The sequence below is a fragment of the Pygoscelis adeliae genome, unplaced genomic scaffold (assembly GCF_000699105.1).
Source record: "Pygoscelis adeliae isolate BGI_AS28 unplaced genomic scaffold, ASM69910v1 Scaffold85, whole genome shotgun sequence".
Classification (NCBI taxonomy): Eukaryota; Metazoa; Chordata; class Aves; order Sphenisciformes; family Spheniscidae; genus Pygoscelis; species Pygoscelis adeliae.
The window spans coordinates 5189350-5195204 of NW_008824900.1; the positions used below are offsets into that span (position 1 = coordinate 5189350).

The window sequence follows — 5855 nt, forward strand, 5'->3', positions numbered from 1 at the left end:
CGTACGGCTTCCTCCGTTCCCCCGCACCGGCCTGACCCGAGGGGTTCTCCGCCCTTCGCCCGGGATGAGTATTTACGGACCCGGGAACGTGTTGTATCTTTGGACCCTTTATGTTGGAACTCACACAGTACGTTTATAAAAACTCTTTGGCCAAATAATAGAACGCGCGTACGCAGGAGGCTTAAGGGACGCTGCTTTGTCATGACTTTCTCGGCGCCAGCGGTGGCTGATGGCGCCCGTGGCGGGTGGAGGCAGAGCACCTTCCTTTGTGACAGGCAGCGTGTTCCGCTTCTGCTGGCACACCTCCCGTGCCTAGGGAGTTGCTGAATTACAGGCGTCTGGAATGCTCTCTCAAATGCGAGGGGCTGGGGTTTTTCCCCTCTCTTACAGTGGACATAATTGATGTTCTAATACTGCTATTTCCTTTTTTCCGGGAGCGCTAGCGATGGCAATGTCGGTAGTGCAGCTGACCGGTCTTGTACAGATGTCCCCACAAATAACATGATAAAAAACATTTGGGACACTGATGTGGCCTGTACGGTAGAACTGTATAAAGAAAAGCTTTCCAGGTTTTAACAAATACAGTATACAAATTATACTACCACTAATTGAGACTGAAAGGAATACAGCCGGTTAGTAGTTTATCAGGTGAAGTTACACTGATGGAAGGTTCCCTGACCTGGTGAAGCATACCTGTATTAAACATTGTTCCATTATTCAAGGAAGCGTTTAAACTGAAGAACCGAGTCCTGCATTCCAAAAACACCCAAACTGTACTCCAAGCTTCAGTCACTTGTTGCTTTGCCACTGGTTCATCATATCTTCCAAGCTTGCTATGTTCGTGTCTGGTTTTGGATTTGGACAAGCTACAGCCTGAAAAACATGCAATCGTAGTTTTTTTTTAAATAGCAGTTATTAAGACAGAAGAAAACACATATTCTGTCATTTCCACTGCTTTACAAGTAGATGTGTTCCTTGTTGTTAATCTTAAGTTATGATAATATCTTAAGATTTATGATTGAGCAGTTAATTTTTAAAAATCCCTCGTGAATTCCCTTGTTTAGGTAAAGTGATATTTGGAGCTAAGGAAGAGTTGGCACTTACAGGAAATGGAAATTAAGGCTCTTATGCAGCTGCCTTTTTCAAAAACATGGCCAGCTTTTTAAACATTTTGTTTCCACAATAAGCTTATAAAATAAAACAAGCAAAGGGACTTCTACTGAACTCTAAAAAAATTTTTGGAGAGGAAACAAAAAAACAGTCTGGTTTTTATAATTCAAATGTTATAAAGTAAATTGCTTTGGAACCCGTATTTATTATGTGCTTACTGATCAGGAGGGTTACATAGCTGTGAATGATACTTTTAGATGAGCGGAAGACAAGTAAGTTTTTTCAATGCATTCCTTTATCTGCAGCATCTGAAGTCCTTATCATGCAACGCTTTCTGACATTAGTATTACAGTTCACTGGAATTTCTGACGTAAATAAGTTATTTATGTGTAGAGATAATTCCAGGAATGTATTCCCTTCAAAACTGTTTTGGTTTTGCTGTTTTAAAAGAGTCTGATTCTTCCCCAGACCCAGAATTCTATCATATATATGTATGAATGTATGATGACATTGTTCTCTTTCCTTAAACAGTGTTTATGGAATATAACTACATATGGAATATATGGTTATTCTAACTCCATGTGTATTTTGGGAAGAAAAAAAAAATATCTCCCTGAATAATTAAAAGAGGAAATTTCAAAAAAGGTATTTTTTTAACATAACAGACAGTTTTGGTAAGACATGAATATATGTTTTAGCTACTACCAAAGGAAATACTCAACAACAAAGAATGTATACGTAAGTTCTATAAATACTTCACCAAGATAGAGCTGTATACAAAACAACAGTATGAAATACAGAACTCCTTCAATGAAGCCATGCTCAGGGATATTGACCTGAATTAACCAGATTGAAAGAGTTAAGCCATATTATATCTTTATGAGAAGAGAAACCTGCAGAATTAAACTGAACTAAATTAGGTTATGAACAATTCCCTTCCAAAGGCAAGTGACAACCAAAATAATGCCCTTTATTTTAAATAACCATGTAGATTAAATATACTTTAACATAATCCATTCTAAAAGTCAGTCTGCAGTTGGTGGGTTTTTCACTTGTTTTTCTGGGGTGCCCACACTATTGTTTTTCTGTTTTCTGCCACTACTTGACACACTACTTTTTGCTTAGGATACCCAGAGATGAGAGAGCATTGCTCTGACCAAAATAGGAGGACCTATTGCACGTTTTTGTAGCTGGCCAGCATATGAAGGAGGACTCGCACTAAAGGTATTGCCAGTCTTATGTTTTGTTTCTGCTTTTTTGTTGGTAGCGATGGATTCTTGGTATCGCCGTGATAAAACGTTGAGTATTGCATGTGAGTTAGAGACTCTGTGGTATTTTATCTGTTCTGTCATGTGCATACCATGCTGTTGAAAACCCTAACTCACTGCATTACTGAAACAGCAAAAGCATTTTCTTTACAAATGCTGATTAAATTGCACGTTGTCATTTCCAGCAGTTACTGGTCAGATTATGGGCTTCATCCTTGAAAATAAGATGAACTTCTTTTTTTAAAACAGCAACTACATCAGTCTGTACTCTTTTTTTGAAAGCCACGCAAGAACAGAATATCCTATACTAGACAACATTTATCTCTGTAGAAATAAAAAGCTTTGGTAGATTTTTTTTTTTACTTTATTGTTTCTTAAACATCTCTATTTTATTATTTAATTACCCTTAGACTTGAGCTAAACAGCTTAACAATATCTTCCTACACAAACGGCATGTTGCAAAGTTGTGTTTGTGACTTGGTACTCTAACAACCATGTTTCAGATATAGTTTGTTTACTTTTTGCACACAGTGGTAATGCCCTAGCAGGGAAGTGATTTCTGCTATCCCTAAGAAATCGACGGTGGTGGAGGGGCAGCAGAGTGTTTGGAGAACAGCTACAAGGCAAGTTAAACTGTAACTTTTATGATATGAGCCTGATGTTAGCGATAAACATTTTTAATTTCCTTAAGAAACTACTTAGCATTTTTTAAAATTAATTTAAGATTTCTTGCTTGTTAAAAAATTGTTGGAAATTGTTTAAGCCAGTGAAACACCTGTGGTTTTTTGCATAGGAGTTAGTGTAGAACTCCATCAGTCATATCCTTTACATTAAAATTAAGTATTAGTGCTGATTAGATACAACAGACAGTATCTTGGTTTTGTTTCAGTGTCCCAATCGTAATCTGCAGCAAAAATTAAAAGCTAGTGAACAGTCATTCTGTAATGCCTCGCTGTAACTTCCAGATTATTTTACTAAATCGAAGATGAACTTTTTGCCTTCCACAGTAGCGGAGTCACCACCCAATAGTGGTGACTATTAGTGGGGCTTTAGCCCCACTCCTGCGCTTCCAGGGGTGGCCAGGCCCACGGTTTGTAGGAGCTCAATCCTAGGGGGTAGCTACAAGTTTACGTCTGACCTGAATCCAACAAAAAGTAGAAAGGTATCAATTCTTTTAGGTTGAAAGGTTCAAAATTAAGAAGGACTTCTTGAATTAAAAAAAAGTCAAGCAATTTCACTACAATATTTTAGCAGACAGAAAACAAATGTATTAAGCTGGGCTAGTTGAAATTTGTTAATGCCAGCCACCATCCTGAGCATTAGCTTCAGGCCTCTGAATAGCCTCTGAGGATAATCATGAGTGAAATATGTTGCAGTGTGACGAAGTTATGGATGATTGGTCTAATGAGGATGTGAACAGAAAAGATAACCATTTTTCAAAATGGGTGACCTATTAGAGATTTTCTGTTAGCCAGGGAAAAAAAAGGGGGGGGGGAAGTGCCAATCTCTGCTTTCAACCTTCTCTTAAAAGTAGTAAGACTTATAATGAGCAGGTGGGAGATGGATCTAGGGTTTTTTCCCCCAGCTAGCTTTACCCCCTAAGGTATCTAAGTTACTCAGAATGTTTGGAAACAAATCAAAATGCACCACCTCACTTTGGCAGGGGGAAGAAAAAGAAAAAAAGAGACATGCTGGTTAGGCTGTCGGTGGTATTACAGTTTAGACTATCTCTTGATGTTGTCACACACATTTAAACAGGAAGAGTGGCAAAAGTGGAACCACATGAAGCCATACCTGAAAGCGCTTCTAGAGCAACTACCCAAACCCACTCTTCAAGCACACTGTCCCAAAAATGCAGTAGTTAAATTTTTGATCATTACAATCAAGGTGCCTATCTAAGCAAGCCTTCCTTAGTGTTAGTTGTCCAAAGTATGTAAAAATAGGCAAATAAAACTTGTTGCTGGGCTAGAATATTCAATATTCATTTGCAGAGCCACACAGAGAGCTCTGAAAAGGAGACTTAAAAATGAAATGGAAGATGTAGGGCATTTTGTATTAATTCAGACAAGAAATACTAAAGAGTAAATAAATTTGAGAGACTGATACAAATAAAAGTTCTTCTCTGTAAGCTCTCAGTAGATTAACTTCAGTTTTCCAGCTTACTGAGCCTTAACACTGCATACCCTTAAGATCTGTAAATCTTTTAAGGTGCTTTACCATTTTCTTAAGGGAGTCACACATTTGCAAAATTTCTTACAATCAGACAAATGTATCTGTCTGGACATAAAGGCTGTATTTCAATAGGAATCATATATACATTGTTTCAATTATTGATTTAATGATATCTGATCAATTCCAACTGATTATAGGTAATTTTGGCCGGGGTAATGAGCAGTCAGAAGTTCAGACAGTTCTGTGGGCAGTTCTCACAACACCTCTCTTCATGTCCAGTGAGCTAAGGACACTTTCTGAGAGTGCAGAATGTATCTTGAAAAATGAGGTACTGATTTATATATATCAAGATACTTCAGGGATTCAAAGAAAGCACATCATTAAGGTATTAATTTGTCAAGTCTCTTCTTTCTGAGAAGCTTTTAATTTTCATTTTGTTAACATTATGGTAGTCTTTACAGTTTCCCTAAAGAAAAGAATATCAGAACTTTTCCTACCCTTTAGAAATAATCTTTTTCATACTATTTATTGTGGTTAAGAAGGTTTAAATGTAGCAATCTATGCCCACTTAGTTTATTGGATTATTTTATTCTATTCCATTTTCTCTATACTCTTGTCTTACTCATTTGTACATTATAAACAGGCATTGCAGATTCAGCTGAGGAAAATTACACCTATTTTCTGACCTGTTTGCTAATATAATATTTACATCACTGTTGTAACTAGCTAACCCATTATCATGAGCTTCAGCTGTTTACATCAGGTCTTAATTTTATCATTTTCTGTAACTATGGCTGTGCTAATTAATTTAACAGTGTAAGGTGTGTCTGATTACTTCCTTTGGAAGACAGAATGTCACTGCATCCACTGTTTGCATGAATCTCAGGAAGTGTTTTATTCAACGTATAATGCTTGTAGCTGTACTTCAGAGCTACACGTTTTTTTGTTAGATTCAATATCTTGATTTTTCACCTCAGTAGTCCTATCCTTATTTGCTTGGCTTTATATTTAGAGGTTAACTACGACAGATTTTTAATGCTAGAGAATTCTAGTGTAACTGAAAAGATGGAATATGGGTAAAGTTAATTGATCTCTTTTCTCTCACAGGTTATATATGAGGTTTAAACTGCCCATAAAGAAGATGGAGGAGGGGAAAACAGTGGTTTATAATCTAACTCAGTTAAAGAACGGTGTTTTAGCAAGTAACACAGGCAGAACTGAAAATACCTCCCTACCCAGGGAGAGTTCCTTGCCAGAAGAGCAAAAAGCAACTTTTTTTTTTTTTTTGCTTTGCCAAGATCTAGA

General features: G+C 37.2%; 1 long non-coding RNA gene across 1 annotated transcript; it reads left to right on the forward strand.

Moving 5' to 3' along the window:
- The first annotated feature begins 32 nt into the window (after positions 1-32).
- Positions 33-2981, forward strand: LOC103917570. The gene is made up of 3 exons (XR_663634.1): positions 33-127; positions 2236-2334; positions 2910-2981. It is a non-coding gene; the product is annotated as an uncharacterized LOC103917570 (long non-coding RNA).
- The last annotated feature ends 2874 nt before the right edge of the window (positions 2982-5855 follow it).